The sequence below is a fragment of the Lemur catta genome, chromosome 6 (assembly GCF_020740605.2).
Source record: "Lemur catta isolate mLemCat1 chromosome 6, mLemCat1.pri, whole genome shotgun sequence".
Taxonomy (NCBI): Eukaryota; Metazoa; Chordata; class Mammalia; order Primates; family Lemuridae; genus Lemur; species Lemur catta.
This window is the reverse complement of record NC_059133.1, coordinates 78444427-78466775: the sequence shown is the minus strand read 5'-3', so window position 1 is coordinate 78466775 and position 22349 is coordinate 78444427.

Genomic DNA, 22349 nt, shown 5'->3' with positions numbered 1-22349 from the left:
AACGCTTGAACACGTCACACAAACGGAGGCTGGACTTGGAAACTCTCTGTCATCCACTGTATTCACCAGACCTTCCACCAACTGGCTACCACTTCTTCCAGGCTTTGGACCACTTCTTACAAGGAAAAATATTCAATTCTCAACACACGGTGGAAAATGCCTTTTGTGATTTCATCACCACTCGCTCTCCAGGCTTCTTCGTTTGTGACATAAACAAGCTACTGTTAAGATGGCAAAACTGTGTCGATAGCTCAGGAGCATAGTTTGATTTTTTTTTCTTTTTTAATTAATTAATTTATTTTATTTGAGACTATTACAGGGATACAAGTGTTTTGGTTACATGGATTGCTTCTGTACTGCTTGTTTATTCCCACCTACACGCTAATGCCTTCCAAATCTGTATCTCCTTCCCAGACCCCTATAACATGTCCCGAGGCCCACTTAATCCCAATGTCTACTCAATATCTCCCCACTGGAGGCCTTTCAGAAAATACAAAATCAATGCGCTCAAAACTGGACTCATTTATTTGGGTACCACAAAGCAACCTGCTCTTTAAGACAAAAACCAGGAAGTCACCCTTATTTGTCTCCTCACCCTACCCTATCCTCTACCTACCTAGTAAATAATATTGCCCTGCAGAGGCTACATGATTGAATAGGTTTTTAATCTGATAGTTCTTTGTATATCCACAACCACCATCCTATTCAGCCCACTAGCACCTTTTGCGTGGACTCATGGAATAGGATACAGAAATACTCTTTTATAATGCAAATCTAAGTGTCATTCACTAGCTAGAATAACTTCTTTGGCTTCCTTCTGCCCAGATCATACACCTGCATACAGGATCCTTCATAATCTAGCGGTATGCAGCTCTCCACCTTGTCACCGGGCAACCTTCTGTCCCTGTTGCTCTCTGGACTCCAGCATACTGCTCTCCCTGGGGTGACTGCAGACAATGGGGGCCAACTCACACCCACCTTCACACAAACCACTTCCTGTATGGAATCCTTCCCTTCCCACAAACTGTTCACGTCACTACCCTCTGCATCAAGTCTAATGTTAAAAGTCTTCTCATAGGTGCCCTCCTTGAATCTCAATAAACCTGTTCTGTGTCTATAGGCCTAAATATTATATGACTGGCATATATTACAAATGCATTTAGCATGAGATTGTACATTATAAATAAATATCATAATATTTTCAAATGAAGACCAACTATAATAAAACAAGTTGGTTACCTCATTTAGCTCATTACCTTATTAATGCTATCTGGTCACTGCTGTTGCTACTTCTAAATTTCTGTATTCCTAGATCTATTTATAAGCAACTTTGGAAAGATCCTAAGCTTCTCCTCCGTTCATTTGCTACCACTCCAGTTGCTGCCACAGTGTGGAGACCAAAGGAGACTCCGTCTTTGTGCTACAGCCTTGGCAAGGCATTTAAAGTTTTGAGTCTCCTTAGTGCTCCTCCCCGATGAGATAATAAATCACCACTCTCTTCAGAATGAGTTTGATACATGCCAACATCCCACCCCTGACACCACCATGACCTAACTGGGGAAGCTTGAGGCATGAACAAAGCACATGGACAAGTGAGTGCATCACAGGGAACAGTGTCTAATTTGTTTTGAGTTTTATATCAGTTGCACCCTGCAGTCTTCAGATCAGTTCACAGTTCCAAAGATAGTCTACCATTTTCCTCAGGGAAATAGACCCATTCTGGCATATACCTAGCAAAGTCTCCTAGGATTTGGTGGCAAATGCCTTTTTCCCAGGCACAATGGCTTGCACCTGCAATCCCAGCTTTCTGAGAGGTTGAGATTGGAAGATCGCTTAAGGCTAGGAGTTTGAGATCAGCCTGGGCAACATAGCAAGACCTCTATCTGTAAAAAAATGAAAAAAAAAAAAAAAAAGAAAACAATTTGCTGGGTGTGGTGGTACACACCTATAGTCCCAGCTACTTGGGAGGCTGAGGTAGGAGAATTGCTTGAGCCCAGGAGTTCGAGGCTACAGTGAACTATGATTGTGCCACTACACTGCAGCCTGGGAAAGAGAGAGAAATCTTTTTTTAAAAATGCTTTCTTATGGGTAATTTTTATAATTTGAATCAAACTAAGTTTTTAGTTTGTTGTTGCTACTATTTTCCTTCTGTAAGTATCAGCCTTAGTTCACTTCTCCGGAGGTTTTTTGTTTGTTTTGTTTTTTGGTCCCCTTTCTTTCTCTTTTTAGCTGTTGTGGTTTTTGCTATTATTTTTATTATCATATGTAAGACTATTTTTAACATAATTTATCAGATGGATATATTTATTTAAAAATATTACTAAATTCATTCTGTTAAGCATTTGATAAATATCTTCTGGGAAAAAATTCTGTGTCCACCATTGTGCTAAATAGTGACAGGACACTGTGATGAAACAGTCATTAACGTTTTCCCTCCCACGAAGCTGCCAGTCTAGTAGGGGAGAGTGTCACATGTAAACACAATGACACCAAATTCTGAAATTGTAAACATATAAAGGCAACAAACATGGTGAATGCTACAGATAAAGGATGAGGCACTATTTAGATACAGCAGCAAGGAAGACCTCTCCGAATTTGGCATTTTAGCAGAGGCCTAAAGGATGAGAAGAGGCTGGACAAGGAGGGGGGGTGTGGGGGAGGGGCAGTTCTATACAGTAGGAACAGAGTATACAAAGGCCCTGATTTAGGTATATTTGGGGTATGTTCCCCAAACTGAATGGAAGTGTGATTTCAACTTCATAATTAAGGGATTAATGGCTCAAGCTTAAGTTACAGAGGTAAGCAAAGCCATATCCCACAGGGCTTTGATGGCCATGACAAAGAATGTGGATTTAGTTTGGGTGTAATGAGAAGCTATTGAGGGGCTTGGAACAGGGGTATAAGATGATATGATTATATTGTGGTCTGATTTATATTTTAAAGGAGTCATTTGGGCTGCTGCATGGGGAACAGATTTGTGGGGGTAGGGTGGGAGGGTAAGCACAGTGGCCAGCTGGGAGACTGTGGCTGAAGTCCAGAAGAAAAATGACGGTGAGCTAGGAAGGTGGCAATGGAGAAAGAATAGAAATGGAGAGCTTCAAGATATAATTTGCAAATAGAAACATTGGGATTTGCTGATAGATTTAAACACAATTATGCATATTTAGAAGAACATCTGACTACTATTAATCTACACAAACATTTAGTCATGACTTAACTTCACATTGTGATTATAATGGGTATAATCAGTTGGATGGATGATACTAATTTAAAGCAAAGAATAATTTAGAGAAAATATTGAAAATACATCCATAATGAAGGTTCTTTTGGAGGAATGTTAAACACCTTTTCATTTGAATAACCCTTTTATAGTCATTAGCAACATATTAAGAGCTTTGGGTCCACATCTGTTAAGAACAGGTTCAGTACAATAGGAATATTGTTTTTGTCATGACTAATGTACCCTTTACTGATTTTTGGAAAGAAATGCTATGGACCAGCTACAATTTCATCACCCAGCATGCTGTCTCATTCCTCATCTGATAGAACACCCTTTTTTTTTAGGGGTGCTCTTCTCCCATGCATGTGGCCCATTCCTGGCTCTGTACCTGACCTTACTGGCCTCAACAAAATGTACATGGATGCATGACCATATATCCAAATTAGGTCTTCTCTGGATTTGTTGTAATTGAACTTGGAGGATGGTTCTCCATTCTCGATGCAGACCTGGGGCTGTCAGTGTGGAGGAAGCTTGAGTGCACCCTGTGCCCCGATGATAAATCAGAGCCGAGTCAAGCAGAGGTAGAGTAAAAGAGAAGTTCTGAAAGCAAACTGGTTTAGTCTAGCCCGAGTTGAGTTCATCTCACTACAGCTGGGAGTCCTAACTTACATAAGGGGAGACAAAATTAACAAAGAATATCTAAAAGATATTGGGGGAAAAGTTTTAAACATTAAAAGTTGAAGGTTAAGAAGGTTGAAAAGCCAACATTACAGTTTTGGAGTTTTGTTCATTTGTTTTTATTTTGTTTTGTAGTAGAATTCTGTGCAATTATTTTTAAATAATTCTAACATGCCTATGGCAAAAATTCAAACTAAAAGTGGATATGTATGTTTATGTATGTATGCATGCATGTTTGTGTGGGGGTATATTTAAGACTGTATATATATGTGTGTGTGTGTGCATATATATATATATAGAGAGAGAGAGAGAGAGAGAGACAGTATATCTGGAAGGATATTGAAGAAATTGTTAACAGTCCTTGCCTCTGAGAGAGGCAAGAAAGCAAAGGAATAGGAGTGGGAGAGAGAATTATGGGATCTGCTAGAAATACAACCAAGGAGCAGAGAAGGCAGATCTGAAATAGCACATTTGAAAGGAGTAGTGCAAAAACATATATAGCTAATACATTCACATCCTTCAATAAAATTGTTACAGTAGGTTGTTATTGAAGAAAGCTATGCATCTAGGGTGAATAATGTGTGTGGCCACTATGTCACTTGAAAGTCTACTTAGCTCCAACAAGTAGCAAACATATTAGGAGAGAACATGAAAGGCTTTGAACAATCTGTTTATAGGGATAAGAAAGAGAGGTCAGGCGCCATGGCTCACATCTGTAGTCCCAGCTCTCAGGGAGGCTGAGGTGGGAGAATCACCTGAGGCCAGGAGTTTGAGGTTGTAAGTGAGATATGATGACACTACTTCACTTAGCCCAGACAACAGAGCAAGACCCTGTCTCAAAAAAAAAAAAAAAGGGAAGGGAAGGAAGGAAGGAAAGAAGGGAAAGTGCTACAAAATCATGTTCTATAAGGATCTCATGTAAGCCTGATCCTACTCTAATCAGTGCCAGACTGTGAAATTTTCATCTTTAACTTATTCATACACAGATACTTCATTTCAATTAATGAAGTTTAGTTAAGAAAGGTTTGCTAGGAAGAGCAGCAAAAGAAAGACAAGAGTATCCTTTGCTAGACTAATGACTATGGAAATAGGGGACAAAGAGAAGGGAAAAAGAGACAGTGAACCCAGCACACCTTCAGGCAAACAGAAAGGGCTCAAAGGCTGTAGTTATCTTAGGAATTCGTGGTAGTATTTCCTCTCACCTTTTGCTGGTCCCTTCCACGTGGACTTTTCCTTTTTCCTATACACATTCTTCATGGGCAAACTTGCACAGCCCTGGGCTTTCTTTAGCTAGTACCTATACCTCAAAGACAGACAAATGTATATCTTCAACCCTCATTTCTGTCCCATAAGCCAGCTTCATACTTTTACCTGGGTGATCCAAGCCACTAGCATCTAACACATCCACAAGTGACAAATTATTTTCTGTTTCTCAAATCTGTACTGCCTTCTGAGTTCCAGTTAAAGCATCACCATTCATCTAATTACCTAAATGGGAATCTCTGAATTGCCTTCAAACACTCATCATTCAAGATTCAACTCTAATGCTAGATCATCTGAAACTTGTATTTACTCCTCTGAGTTATTAACTTTTGTGGGTACATATATAGTATTGTGTAAATGTGTTTATAATAGGATTTATAACCTGTGTTGCAGGGTTTTACTTCTGGGACATTATTTGACTTTAGATGGGGAGTTCCAAGAGGGCAAGAGATACCTAGAGCATTTTTTATAACCCAGAATCTAGTATGATATCTATCATATAAGTAAAAGCCCAATGATTGCTAGATGAATTTATTTATTTATACCACTTGATTACATTTCACAAAATCAGAATAATCCATTTTATATTGAAATGCATTACTAAACCAACATTTTAATATGCAGCATTAACTTTACATATATTTATAATCTCACTGTAAGAATATGCTGAAGATGAAAATGCACAACAGAAGTGCGTATCAGGTGGAAGATTTTAGCTCTGCAGCTGCTATTATTTATACTTCAGGAATTATGAACTATGTGCATAATGGCTCATAGTATAAATTCATGTGATTGCCATGTGTAGGATATGTGAGAAAAGGAGAGGAAGAAGAGAGTGGCACACATCTGTGTTATTAAAATGGTGTCTATGTTTAAAACAAGTATTTTCAGACTTCACAGGATTGTTAGGTACAAATCTACTTCCTCCACATTTTGTCTACACTGACTAGATTTTCTGCATTTTTCCTTTTTTTTTCCTCTCATGTCAGAAACTAATTCAGACTTAAGTCATTTAGCTCAAGGAGCAAGACCACATCCTTGTTACCATTTCACTGATAATTTAAGGAAGATTTTGTTTGCTCTGCATTCTGTTTAGCTCCCACTCAAGGCTCTCTTCAACATCTAGTACTAAATAAAAAGAAAAAAAAAGGTTCCATTTAGTTAAATTCAACAAACATGTATGGATCATACATGTATCAAATAGTCTGCTATGGGCTGGAATACAGAATTGATAGAGATTCAGACAACACTTATTAAGTAGTTCTTAATTAAGCAAATTAAAAAGCTTAGGATAAAATTTATTTAAACTTTCTAATCTTATCCTGTGTACCAAGTGTACAACTAGTAAGTAAATCCTTCAATCATGGAGAAAAGTTTTACAACAAGATAGCTAATTTTTTAAGGTTTAATGCCTTTTACAAAAACAAGGATTTCTTACAAATACTTTTAAACAACAATCATATGTATGATTTTTTTATTTTTGTTCACTTTGACTTCTCATATCCAGTTCTGGAAGTCATTACCAGACTAAATGCCCATCAGTGCTCATGCAAAGTAGGAAAATGAGGAAAAGACAAAGAAGGCTCATGAAGTTAAGTTACTCAGGAGGAAACTGCATTAGAAACACAGTATCCATATAGTTGGGCTGGAATTTTAAAAAGCATCTCTAGGAAAGGGAACACAGAAACTATTCTTAAAGAGAACATTTAAAAATGCGTTAGAACATAAAAATTGATTCTAAATATTTGAATTCTAGTTTTAAAAATCAAACAAGCAAAAACACCCCCCCAAATGATGATGAAAAAAGTTACAGAATCCATAAACTAAATTTTAAACCTAACATTCCTAAAAATAAGGTAAAACACATTAAAGGAGAGGACCAGAGAAAAGAAGTGATAGGCTGTTGCAAGGGTTTACACACGCAACAAAAGTTACTGCTTTTCCCTGGACAACATGCCAATGTCCAGAAAGGAATGCCCACAGCAGGATAAGTCACTACGTTAGGATGCCAGGATCCGAGCGGGTAAAAAATAAAATCAACCTAGCATCGTGATCCTTGTAGATTAGATGATATACCATCCAATGCCACACATTTTAATATGTATCTACTATTCCCAACACTGCAATGAAAAATGAAAACATAAAACACTAGTGGGCATAATGGCTTCCTACTCTGCTTTAATAAAAAGGAAAATCAACTGCAGACATGCAGAAAGTTACTGATGACATTCTGGGTCTTGCTACTGTGAGCAAGTAGATCACTCCGTATGTGTCACTCCCTGGAGAAAGAGTTACACCAACAGCTTTAAAAAGTCATGAAGGGAAGTCTAGAGTAGTTTCCTTTCATCCAGGGTAATCAATTTTATGAACTGGGCTACTGGCCCTGGCGCCTTACCTAGTTGTCAAAATAATCTGGAACATCCTCTACATTTAAGAAAGATAAAGAAGAGATGACTATAGTGTCAAATCAGACGGGGTGAGGAACTGCCTTCCCCTTTTAAGAGCGGCATCAATTAAACCCAGGGGAGGTGGGTACAGTTTACTAGTTAATTAGTCCAGGGATGTGGTTCTTTCATGTGTAATTCAGAACAGGAACACCTGGTGTGCGGCTCTTCAAAGCACAAGGTGGGGAGGGGGGCAACAATGCAAGAGAGGTCACAACAGAAAGCAGGAGCACAAAAACAAAAACTGTTTCTACGTGACCTTCACCCTGCTGTAAATAAAATGAGATTCCCCAGGGCCCCTGCCCACGTTGGTCCAGGGAGAACAAACAGCTCCTCGCCCTCTCACGGAGTTCTAAAAAGACATGGTGTTAACTAATTGTTTTATAACCCAATTAAAAAAGAAAATAGAGAGGCAGAGAAATGCAAATAGGGATATAATGATGATAATCACATTCTGATATGTAGCACACACCAAAAATATTGACATATTCTCTCTCTGTGATGTGACCAGAGCTGCCCAGGTAACAGTCAACAAAATTAGGAAGGGAGGCTTCTCCTTTAGGACAAATTACCTGGTTCTACTGAAACAGAAATTGAGCGGTTGGCTAATGGAACACCTTTCCTTGTGAATTCTAAAGTGGTGAGGTAATTTTTTTTAAAAAATTGTTGCTTCTAAACATTCTGGTTGTAGACAGGTTGATAAATGCCGGTGAAGAAACATTAATGTTTAAATTGAGCCAAACAATATATGATTTCAGCTGGGGTATCCGTTTAAAGAAAAAATAATAAATTTTTAGGGGTTGTATTAGTGGGTTCATTCAGAAGGAATGAGGGAAAGTATCTGCTGGAATGGATGGAATCTGGGTACCTTTTAAAAACCATCGCTGTGAGAAATTCTACAACAGAGAACACTGTGTTTGAAGATGTCATGAAAAAGCCTGCCATAAGGAGTTTTAACTTAATTTTAAAGATTGCAGGTTCAGAAGAAAATGGCTTAACAATTTCTAGCATTGATTATACTTGTTTCTGCTTTAGGGACAACTTTAATAAAAACACTTTCACATCCCCCTTTTTATGGAAGAGAGAGAGAGAGAGAGAGAGAGTGTGTGTGTGTGTGTGTGGTTTATTTATACCACACATATAGGCACACAAACACACATAGACAAAACCAGGCTTCTGATCCATTAAACCAAAGGCATCTGAAAGACAGGGAGGTGAACAAGAAAGTAAAGAAATTGTGAAAATGTTCTCAGCACATCTCTACAGATCTCTATATTAAGAATGAACAAAGAGCCAGGGATGGGAGAGTTGAACAAAAACACAGAATTATGTGGCAGTGCAAGGAAAAGAAAGCCACCCAAAGGAAAAGTAAAAAATAAGTGTGGACAATTTAAACATTGAGCACAAGGAGAATAATGTTCTGCTGACCATTCAAAATTATTAGTGTCATGAACTAGCTATTTAAGTAATAATCTAGAAAAACGTACCTTTTCTCTGCATTTTAAAAAATTCACTCATTTATTTAGAATAATCAAAAAGTTAATAATAATAAAAGTTATGATCTGTCCTGGACTGAAAAATGAAAATCAGCTCAGACTGCAAAGAAGAAAAAGCAGCCTCCCCATGACAGGCTGGGAGGACAGATACAGAAAAAGCCAAATGCAAATGAAATAAAATAAAACATGGTTTCTCCCAAGGGTATGCAGCAGTTGAAAAATACCATAAGGACTCTCATTTTTGTCGATGTCAGCCCACCTCAGACCTGCTTTGCTATTTTAATTACTTACCAGGAATATCCACTTGCAGCTAAACCACCCTGGCCTAAACTACGACAGCATCCAATCCCTAGTTAATTCCCGCTTCTAATCCCGCCCCAGAAACAGCACCCAATCCAGAACTGATCCCGTTCCCTTAGACTCTCCTCAGAATCCTTCTGCAGGAAGCCGACCTCACAAAAGTTGATTTCTCCTCGCTCTTGTCAAGGGAACTCCATAGTTCCTCGGAATTCCCTCACTCACTGTAAGTCAATAAATCTGATTATGTCAGACTATCACCTTATTCCTGGTGGTCTTTGGCATTTAGGCTTTTACACATTCAGTAAATAATCATCGAGCACCTACTATGTGGAATGCATTGGTGTTCTGTGAACGATAAATGAGAATAAGCAGCATTCTTTGCTTTCCTGAGGTCCTACTATCTTAGAGAGATAAGACAGGTATATAAATAACATAAATAAATACCACACTTAATAATCACACAGGACAGGTCCAAACAAAGTACTCTGGATGGTCAGAGGACAGAAAGATGGCTGTCAGGATGGGCTCTGGGGATGCTTAGGAGGAAAGTAGTATGTGAACTGGACCTTCCAAGAATGAGATTTCATGGGGCCTGTAGGCCCAGGAAGTCTAGGTGGAAGGGTAAGAAGGACCCAAGATGTGGGTGTTGAGGAGACCAGCATGAGTTCAGGGAACGGCAACACAAAGCATGTGCTTGAACTCTCTGGGAAGCCAGCCTGAAATCTGAGACTAGAACGGATGTATTCTCTTGGTAGATGATACGGAATCACTAAAGGTTTTTTTAAAAGGCAATGGCTCAATCAGCTACCCTTTTAGGAAATTTTATCCTCTAATAATATGAGAGACAGGGAAGATAGAAGTGTATTTTAAATGGTCCCAATAAGAGTTAACTAGAGTTTGAAGTAGGATAGTGAAAACGGGCATGGAAAAGGAACAAAGAATCTAAGAGCCACTTTAAAGGCAAAGCCTCAGAAAAAGACACGGCACGAGAAGCAAGAGAAAGGAGTCGGGGGACTGGGGCGTGGAGTCTGGGTGACCATGAGACCCATGGTTCAAAGGAAGTCGGGAAATCATGAGGGGATATATGCAGTGGATGGGACGTTCCATCCCAATCCAATTCACAGCATCCAATTTCCAAAAAAATTCTGCTCCTGTTCCACTTTTAAAAGCTGTCCTGGAGAGCAAGCAAGCAATGTTTTCAATGACGGGAAGTAAATGTCTCATGGTGAAAGCTGAGTTTAAGTAGCACTTTCTGTCACTGCTAGCAGTGTGAACTTGGCAATTCTTGAACCTCTCTAACCCGAAAAGTCTTCCCTTGTGCAAAGGTGATTATAACAGCACCTGCCTCTTAGAGGTGTTCTGATGACTAAATTAAAATAATGAGGGCTGCGCAGTGCTTGGTGTTTGGCCAGTTCTGCTCTTGTTTAAGTGGCATTCAGACCTGGGGCAGTGTGGGGGGCGGTGGGAAGGGCAGTCTTGACTGATCAGGGCATCTTTCTGGCCCTCTCTGAGAATACACCTAAAAGGGGTGACTTTTCCACACCTTCTCAAAAAAAAAAAAAAAAAAAAAAAGCTGCTTTAACATCAAATTCCTATTCTGGAAGAGCCCTTGCTTCTATTTCCAAAGTTGGTTTGGGGCTGTGTGTGGTGGCTCACGCCTGTAATCCTAGCACTTTGGGAGGCTGAGCCAGAGGATCACTTCAGGTCAGGAGTTCAAAACTGGCCTGAGCAAGAGCGAGACCCTGTTTCTACAAAAAATAGAAAAATTAGCTGGGTGTGGTAGCGTGAGCCTGTAGACCCGGCTACTCAGGAGGCTGTGGCAGGAGGATCGCTGGAGCTCAGGAGTCTGAAGTTGCAGTAAGCTAGGATGATGCCACTGCGCTCTAGCCTTGGGCCACAGATTGAGACTGTCTCAAAAAAAAAAAAAAAAAAAGTTGTTTTTTGTTTGTTTGGGTTTTGTTTTTGCTTTTAAATATTTATGCTATCTGATACATTCAGACTGGATTGAGGGTCTTTCCTTTGTTACTCGTGCTCAAATAAGTTAGAGTTTTAATAAGTTCATTACAGTATGAAAATCCTTTTAGATCTGTACTCACTCAGCACCTTGTACTATACTTTAAAAATATCAATCACTCCTGAACAGGGATAATAAAGATCTGGAACTTTACAGCATCTTGGTGTAGAAGAATGGATCTTAAAAATGAAGTGTACTATTTACATTTCAACATGACCTGCCAGTTTTCAAAACCCAGCTTCTGTTTAGTGGTTTGTAGTTCACAGAAAAAACTCTCAGTGTATTAAATAAACACCAAAATAAATGCAGTCATTATTGACAATTATGGGTGGCATATGTGGTCTAATAAAGTACACTAATGAATCTATGCCGGGCACCTTCTCTCCTGAGATTCTGCTGCGCCTTGTGGGAGGAGACACAGTAAGCGTGGAAGGGGCTGAAGAGGTAGGTCTGATATCAACCTCCCTGCTCTAAGTCAGATGCTCCGTTCTAAGCTTTTTTAATGTGTTCTAGGCCTTTATATAATAACGTTACCCGTGACAATGATCATACTCAAGTTTCCAATTCACAAATATATTTCTTGATCTTATGTCACAATGAGTGAGAATACCTGAGAGCTTACCTACAAGGATCAGTCAAAAGATGTGTAAAGTTCGAAGTACTTGGTCTTTGCTGGGATCATGATGCTGTTTGTGCCTTTTAACTAGATCCCATCAAATCTACCACCAATCCCTGAGAAGTAACATCTTTTGAATCATTGTTGGGCAATTTGGGATGAAAAGTAAAGAATGTGGTAGCTTATAGAACCAACCAAGAACATAGGCACGGTGCAATGCAATCACCCAGCTAGAAGCTCAGCAAGACTCTAGCCCTAATAAGCAAAAGATATCGTGCTATTTTGGAGGTCACAAGTAGGTAGAATAGGGCTTTCCATTTTGTTCTTAAATATAACTTTTTAGCTAAACCCTGTCACTTGAAACAATGTCAGAGTAAGTTTCAGTGCACCAACTCAGAGGATGGAGGCGTACCCATAGATCCTCAGCTGTTCATCCCCGTGTTGTATAGCAGAAGTAGGAAAGCCAAAAAGGAAGTATATTTGCTTTTGACAATTGAATTTTTCTCCTGTTCATCTGCTAGCACTTTCTTACATTGGAGTTTGCATTTATTTTGCAAGGACTATATTGATCCTACACACAGAGATGACACCACTCCCCTGCAGGCTGGCCTGTCAATCAGTGCACCATCTCTTCACAGACAACATGTTCCAGATTTCTTTGCTGACATAGCCAGTGGTGTTTTGGTTTAGTCGTGCATTAAGTTAATGCTCCTTTTTCATGAACACTTAAACATGATATCTAAAGAAGAGGATAGTGGGCATTTATTACAGAACCATATGCGTGTGGGGGTTTGGGGGTGGGCGTGGGGAAACATGTTTGCAAGGCAGGTAAGAAACCACACATTTTGATTTTAAACATACTTAGTCTTAAAAATACAAGTCTAAAATCCTACTCTTACAAAATGACCTTCTGTTCTGAGTATATGCAGGTGAAAGAGCAGATAATAACAGGTACACTTAAGAGACATAAAAATTTCTCACATCAATTTCAACCATGTACATCTACAGGATGATGTCGGAGATATTCCCCCCATTTTAAAAATTGCTGTAGGATGTTCCAGCTATTGCAACTGAGTGTGTCCCAGGCAACATAATAGATTATACCTCGACTCCTTAAAGAGCACCCTGATAATATGCAAGGCTAAAATGTCAGAAGCTATTAGAAACTCTCAGATGCACAATATATCTCCATCCCTGAGTTTTCCCCTTACACTGCGAAACACCAGACAACAGGCATGCAAACTGCTCAGCTGCAACTGTTCCAAGTCGAATAATTACAACTTGTCAGAAAGAATTAATTTTCCCATTTCTCATAAAGATGTGTAAAAATTACCATGTTATTATACACTGACACTCTCTGGAGGCAGACACAAAATTTAATTTTGAATTCTTTCCGCATATTAAATTAAATCCATAAATAAGAGTTTAGGCATTCACTCGGAAGCATATGTTCATTGGGAGCGAAAGCCAACACGAGCCCGGCTGTAATGGCTGTTGTAATGTTTTAATAGCTCGCTTCTTCTAAGCACCAATAAATTTACATGATCATAACAGTCGTGGGCATACAAGAAGCCCATTACTGTCTGGGCACAGGCAGCAGCGTTAACAGGATGGAAAAATGGAAAAAGGAAAAAAACTCTTAAATAAAATTAGGCAACTGCACTTGTCAGCTGCTCCATGATTGAATTTTTAATATTGTGGTCAATTGGTCAAAACAAATGATGGGATAAAATATTTTAATGTATTTAGAACCTGTTTCTGTGGTTAGCCCACAAAAATAGTTTTTGTTTGTTGGTTTTTCAAAAAATGGACTGTTTCAATCTTGCTGTTTTGAACAATTTTATTTTTAAAGACACACACACTATAATTTTTAATCTCTTAGAGGACATTTGCTCTCTATGTGCCCATATCTGAAATCGGAGGATTTCAAATTCCGCTCAGGGGGTGATTCTTTTTAGCCAATGGAGTCTCGCCTGAGGGAAACTGCTTGGGGTGTTAAGTAATTAGCTTGGAGGCCAGGTACCAGCAAGCCCTGTGGGGCACACCAGTGCATTACCTGCCTGCCCTCTGCCTGGAAGAGATGACGATTTCCTTTGGATATACAAATGAAGGCACGCACCACAGTTAGAATCCACACTGAAAAGAAAACAACAGCCTTCTTACCATTATTGAGGTGGTACAGGTTCCATTCATTAAGGTTTGCTTTCTGAATAAACAGATTACTTCTTAACTTCCATGAGCAAATTCACCCTCATGAAAACAAGATTCAGAAAAACCTGAACTATATTTCACATTACTTAAGTGTTTTTCAAAGATAAAGAGTCCAAAGTAATGGATGGTCTTACACTGTAGGTCAATGCTGGCCGGTTGGCATTTCTGATCCTAATCACACAGATGCTGGTGGGAAGCTAGGGGCTGGGGTGGGGTGGGGTGCACATGTTAGTAGAGAATTAGAAACAGAGGGATGTTCAAAAAAAAGGTTTTGTTAGCAAGGATATATGAACAAGCCAAGGATTCTTCCATAAAGGCATGACTGACGTACTCTTAGAGAAGGGATATGAATTAAGGGTGCTAATTTTTAAAAATTCATTTTTTAAATGGCATGTGGATTTGGTAAAGACTATGGTCACATAGGTAATGCTTATCCCTACAATCTCTCTTCATTGAGAAATTAATGCCATTGAAATATATTATTATTTTATAGCTCACTTTTGAATCTTGAGATATTTTATACATATTCAGATTAACAAAGAAGTCAATGGTTTGAGAGTTCTCTGTTTTGGACAAAAGATTAAACCTAGTAACTTACATCACAAAGATAGATAACTCTTCTTCCTTAACAAGCAAAGATCTTAGAATCTTTCCAACAATGTACGTATTTACTCCTAAATGATCTATAATTCATTTTTGCCATTTAATAGAAAGTCAGAATAACTGTTCTACTTTTCCAAAGCATCCATAAACGCAACAAAAACTCTTTTAAAAACAATTGAAGTTGCTCAATACCAGCTGAAGTCAACCTCAGATTTTCAATTAAATTTATAGAAAAATTGAACAAAATAAATATCCTAATACTCCAAGTAGCACATAGCACTATTTCTACTACATCACATATTTTAAAAGACAGTTTTAAAAAATAAATCCTCAAACACTTCAGAGAAAAGGAGCATATATTAAAATATGCATTAGATGTTTCTGGGTCAGAAAGAGAAGAACAAATATAAAACCATTAGAACATTCTGGAAAAAAAAAGACACACCTTCTCAAAACTTCATTAAATGACTCTGAAGCCCTTCTGCAAACCTCTTTTTTCATGGCTAAAAAACCAAGGTATCTGTGGAGTGTTTTTTAAACCTCCTTTTAAATCTTCCTTCTCCTACACGATTCAAGCCAGGTTGCTATTAAAATGGTTTACCAGGTGAAACATATTTATATCCAAAGTGTTGCAAAGTGTTATTAAATGAAGGAAAAATCTATCAGTAAGAAGTTTTAAGGGGAAAATGGCTGTGGACTGTATGTAGGTAATGATAGATGGTGGATATATTGAAAGGAAGTTAGAAGGTTTTCACAGCTAAACATGTGTATAGGTTGATGAAATGAACACAGAATTACAAATAATATTACCTATGCTATGAGGAAAAATTTTGACTAGGAGAAGATACTAAGATCTCTTTTGCCCAGTAGAGTCTCTTTTTTTTTAAAATGGTTGGAAGAACTTTCAGGAGCCAATGACATTCTGCTCAGTTCAAAAAGGACACTCATTGTCCCAAAGGATAATTACCTTCTCTTGACACTAGTCAATCCTAACACACAAATGAAAAGACTTTATAAAATCCATTTGATTAACAGATTATTTCTCTCTCAAATACTGTAAACTAATTTATTTGATTATTTATTATTTATATGACTACATCAATGTGGCATATGCCAAAAGTTCTAGTAACAATGTAAACAGGTGGCAATAAAAACTTGGGTTATTAGAGTCTGAAATATGGTAAAAGCGAAGTTGGCACTTGTTTTTAAGGCTGTGGGGTGGAGAATGTAATTACTCCAACTGCTGAATTAATTGCTGGTTGAATCATGTTTATATTTAGGTGTGATGGACTTTGTGAATGGAAAGGAGTTCTTAATATAAACTAAAGTAAGCATTATAAAGTCCACTTCAGGTTTCTCTATAATAAAATATCTGAGATCAAATTATCCAGTCTTTACTTTCATGTTTTCTCTTTCATGTTTCTTTTAGTTAGAATTTTGAAAAATATAGGAAATTTCTCTTATTCCTACATTTTCCTATTTTGAAAAAGGAACTACCACCATCAACAGATGCAGGTTTTCTCCAGGATCAGGAAAACATCAAATCCACAACCAGGTGCTCACTTGTATAAGGGAGAAAGAAAGGAAACCAAAAGGAATAGGGGTATACAGCACTGCCTCTCTTCTCTCAACTTCTTCTTCCATTCCATCTCTTGAGATTAGCCTTAAATTGGAGATACCTATAATACTGGGCCTCCAAGGTAGGGGAGGGAGATTTAGGGTTTTGGTGTCATTGCTCAATTGAGGGGTAAAATTTGAATTATGGTATATCTCTTCCAGGCTATGTCCAAGAAGGTTTAGAGACAGTATCAATAGTGTTGCACAGAAATATGATGTGTTCTATTTGCCTTTTCTTCTCTATAATGGGCAATTTGTGAGGTGGATGTTTTATAAAGATACCCTTTCATCCTTGACAAACCTCATTAACCTTTGATTCACATCTCCATTTATTTTTTCTATCCATTTACCTATTTTACTTTTTCTTTAAAGCATATACTATTGGGACAAGATGAAGTAACAAGGACGGAATTTACTGTACTACTTGAAATAACTAAAAAAGTGGACAAAATATGTGAAACAATGTTTTTAAAATATTGACCATCAGGCAACAGTGAACCAGGACACAAATGAGACGAGCCCTCTGATTGCCCCAGCTTACTGTCCTGAGAGAGTTCCAGACTGTGGCTTAGGGAAAGGGAGCTCAGATGGAGCTAATAAACTCCCTGGGTTAAGAAGAAAGAGCTGAATACAGGAAGACAAAGGCAACTAGAGTTCATAGGACCAACTATTAGACAGAAAAGATCTGCACAGACAATTTCAGAGATGGGTAGAGGGTCCCCCTCAAGTATTCAGTAGAACATTTATCAGTGCATATGTGAGGAAATCGCCCAAGGCTAGGAAAAGAACCACCCAAGAGGATTAGAGAAAACTGTAACTAGGGTTTGCACAGGCTAGGAATAAAGCCTATTCCCACCAGCCACACTGGAAAAACAAACAAATCACAAAGCTGTGTTACAGTACTCGAAAGTGTCTTACTTAAGTCATAGGAAATAATTAGCCCTAGAATAAATGCTGCGTTGGTCCTACCTAACAGATGATAAAAGCAAGACCCAAAGGGACTGATCTGTTTCGAAGACACTTGACTGACTCCTGGAACAAAGCTCAAGAACATTTATAGGAATATGAAAATATCTGGGATCCAATGAGGTAAACTCCACAAAGTCTAGTATCCAGTAAAAAATTACCAGGCATGCAAAGAGGCAGGAAAATATGACCTACAAATGGAACAAAATCAATTACTCAAAACTGGCTCAGAACTGATACAGATGTTAGAATTAGAAGAAATGGGCAACATAACAGTTGTAACAGCTATTGAACCATACTGTACGTGTTCAAAAACCTAGGGGAAAGATGGAAAATACAAAATAAAAAGACCTAAATCTAACTTCTAGATATGAAAACCACAATGTTTCCAGGGATGAAAAGAGCAATGCTTAAAATTAAAAATACACTAGATGGGATTAATGAGAGGTAAGAGACCAAACAAAAAAAATGATTAGTGAACTTGAAGACACAGAAATAGACAGCATCTTAAATGAAACAGAGGGAGAAAAAAGACTCAAAAAAAAAAAAAAGAAAGAAAGAAAAGAAAAGAACAGAGAATCAGTAAATGTGGGATAGAGAACTCCTGAAACTACACATTCTTATGTGCAGATGGAATAACAGGTGCTGAGAACAAATAAGATGGACAAAAAATTTGAAGAAATAATGGCTGAAAACTTTTCAAATTTCATAAAATATATACATACACAAATAAAATAAGTTCCTTAAAAGACCCCAGCACAAAAAAGAAGAAAATTATAAAAAGTCATATCAAAAGAAAAATGTACAAACCAGTGATAAAGAGAAAAATCTTAAAAGCAGCCAGAGCTAAAAGCTGTTATTACAAAGAAACAAAAATAGTATGACAGCAGATTTCTCATCAAAAATAATGCAACCAAGAAGTGAGTGGAGCAAAATCTTTAAAATACTGAAGAAAAACAACTGACAACCTTGAAAAGGTGAGATATAAAATAAAAGTACAAATATAAAAGTCAAAATAATTTATCACCAGCAAATCCACCATACAAGAAATTTCAAAGGAAGTAGTTTAAACAGGACATAATGACTTATATCAGATGGAAATATGGATCTACAAAATGGAACGAAGAACATCAGAAATGGTAACTACATGGATAAATTATAAGTTTTATATAAACCTATTTAAAAGATAATTGACTATTTTTAAAAAATAACAATTATGTAGTGTTTAATTTACAGCATATACAGAAGCAAATTGTATGACAAAAATACCACAAAGGCTGGGAGGGGAAAATATAAAAATATGCTATTTTAAGATTCTCATAACATATGGCAAATAGTATAGTGGCCCTTAAAGGGGAACTATGGTAAGTTGAAGATGTATTGAGTATAAATCCTAAAGCAACGCTGTGACAACAAAACAAATATTTCTAGCTTATCTACCAAAGAAGAAATAAAATGTAATTACAAAAAATATTAAGTTAATTTTTAGGAGACAAAAAAAGAAAAGAAAAAGGGGCAAAGAACAAATGGGACAAATAGAAAACACACTGCAAAAAGGTAGGTTTAAACCTAAACGTATTAACATTAAATGGTAATGGTCTAAATTACCCGATTAAAAGACATTATCAGAGTAGATTAAAAAACAAGACCTAACTACCTGCTAACAAGAACTCTACTTTAAATATAAAGATATAGAAGTATAAAAGAAAATGGATAAAAACAATAAACAGTGATAATATTAATTTTAAAAAGGATGGAGTGGCTATATTAATATCAGGCAAAGTAGCTTTCAAAAGAAAGAATATAACAAGGAATGAAAAAAGTCATTTCAAAAAGATTTCAGGTTGGGCACGGTGGCTCACGCCTGTAATCCTAGCACTCTGGGAGGCCAAGGCGGGTGGATCGCTCCAGGTCAGGAGTTCGAGACCAGCCTGAGCAAGAGCGAGACCCCGTCTCTACTAAAAATAGAAAGAAATTATCTGGCCAACTAAAATATATATAGAAAAAATTAGCCGGGCATGGTGGCGCATGCCTGTAGTCCCAGCTACTCGGGAGGCTGAGGCACTAGGATGGATCGCTTAAGCCCAGGAGTTTGAGGTTGCTGTGAGCTCGGCTGACGCCACGGCACTCACTCTGGCCCGGGCAACAGAGTGAGAGTCTGTCTCAAAAAAGAAAAAAAAAGATTTCAATTTATCAAGAGGACGTACCAATATTAAACATTTAAGAATGAGATATATGAAGCAAAACCTGGTAGAACTACGAGAAAAAACAAATTCACAATTATAGTCAGAGATTTCAATATCCATCTCTCAATAATTGATAGAAGTAGATGAAATCAATAAGGATATAAAAGACTTGAAGATTATCAACCAATTTGACTTACCTGACATTTATAGAACATTCTATCCAACAATAGCAGTATTTACATTCTTTCCAAATCTACATGAAATATTTACAGAGAGCCCATATTCAGTCCATAAAACAAGTTACAATAAATAAGTACATGGTTCAAGTTCTATATAGTATGTTCCCTGACCACAATGGAACTATATTGGAAATCAGTGGCAGTATGATATACGGAACATCCCCAAATATTCAGAAACAAAATGACCCACCTCTAAATAACCAAAGGGTCACAGATAAGACTTCTGAGTTTTTAAAAGGCATTTTAGAAAGTATTTTGAATTGGATGAAAACTAAAACATAGTAAATCAAAATCTGTGAGATCCTGCTAAAACAGTACTTAGGGGAAATGTATTGCTTTAAATGACTATATTAGAAAAAAAAAAAGTCTCGTACCTGTGGCCTCAGTTTCTACCTTAGGAAACTAGACAAAAAGTGTAAACAAAATTCAATGATAGCAGAAGAAGGGAAAGAACAAAGATCAGAGTGAATTCAATGAAATAGAAAATAAAAAGTCAATAGATAAAATTAATGAAACTAAAATCTTATTAATAAAATTGATGAATCTCTAGCCAGATTGGCCAGGAGGAGGAGGGGAGAGAGAGAGTGTGCACAAGATACAAATTACCAATATGAGGAACCAAAGAAGTGGCATCACTAGGAATTTTGCAGATGTTAAAATGATAATAAGGTAACATTATGATTAACTAACTGTATGTCAATAAATTTGACAGCTTATACAAAATGGATATATTCATTGAAAGATACAAACTATCAATGTTCACTTAAGAATGAATAGATTACATAAGTAGCTTTATGTCTATTTTTAAAATGAGATTATAGAAAAAAAAAAAACTGTTCCACAAAGAAAAATCTAAACAGATTGCTTCACTAGTAAATTCTGCTAATCACTTAAGAAAGAAATAATAACAATTTCTACACAAATTCTTCCACAAGGTTGAAAAGGAAGAAATACTTCTCAAGTCACTTTATGAGGTCAATAGACTCTAACACCAAACCAAACAAATGTTTTATAAGAAAAATACAGACCAATACCACTCATGAACATTGATGCAGATATTCTTAACAAAATGTTAACAAAATCAATTCAAGCAGAGTTTATACCAGGAATGCAAGCTTTTTTTAAAATTTGAAAATTGGTCAATACAATTTACTATATTATCAAACTAACAGGAAAGACTGTGTGATCATATCAATAAATGCAGAAAAAGCACCTATGAAGTCCAGCATTCATTCTTCATAAAAATTCTCAGCATACTAGGTAGGTGTAGGAGGCAACCTTCTCAACATGATAATGAACATATACAAAAAACTTATGGGTAGCATCCTACTTAATTATGAAAGAGTGAATGCTGCCTCCTAAGATCAGGAACAAGAAAACGTGTCCACTTTCACGACTTATATTCAACCTTGTATTGGAGGTTGTACTGGATTACAATAAGGCAAGAAAAAACAATAAAAGGCAACTAGACATAAAAGCAATAAGTAAAACTGTCTTTAGTCACAGACACCATAATTGTCTATGTAGAAAATCTGATTGACTTTACAGTGAAGCTACTAGAACTAATGAGTTTAAAGGGTTGCATAATATAATACAAAATAATTAACTGTACTCCATATACCAATAAGAAAAATTCAGAAAGTGAAATTTAAGATACCTTACCATTTAACATCACATCAAAATTTTAAAATACTTAGGGATTTATCTGATGAAAATGTATAAGATTTATACACTGAATATTAAAAGTGATTATTTACAGAAATTAAAGAAGACTTATATAAATGCAGGGATATACTTTCTTCACTGGTCAGAAGACTCAATATTCTCAAGATGTTGATTCTCTCCAAATCATTCTATAGATTACAATGATTCCAACATGATTCTAATCAAAATCACAGAAATTTTTTTATAGAAATTGACAAATTCATTCTAAAATTTATATGAAATGTGAGAACCCTGGAGTAGCCATAACTTTGAGAAAAAAATACAAGTTTTGGTGTACTAATTCTATTTGATTTCAAGTCTTATTATGAAGATATCATAATAAAGAAAGCATAGTAGCATAGAAAGAATAGAGAGTTTAGAAATTGACCTACAGATATATGGAAAACTGATTTTTTTTATTTCAGCTTATTATGGGGGTACAAAAGTTCAGGTTATATATATTGCCCATGCCCCCCAATCCCCCCGAGTCTGAGCTTCAAGCATGTCCATTCCCTAGACAGTGCACATCACACTCATCACATAGGTATGCACCGATCCCCTTTCCCCACCCCCATCCCCCCCAGTCAGAACTTCAAGGGTGTCCATTCCCCAGACAGAGCGCATCGCACTCATCAAGTAGGTATACACCCATCCCTTCCCCCCACTGATTTTTGACAGAGGTGCAAAAGGGAAATTCAGTGGAGAAAGTAGTGTTTTCAACAAATGGTACTGGAACAACTAGACATTTGTATGGAAAAATAAAAACTTTGATTCACACGTTGCATCATATGC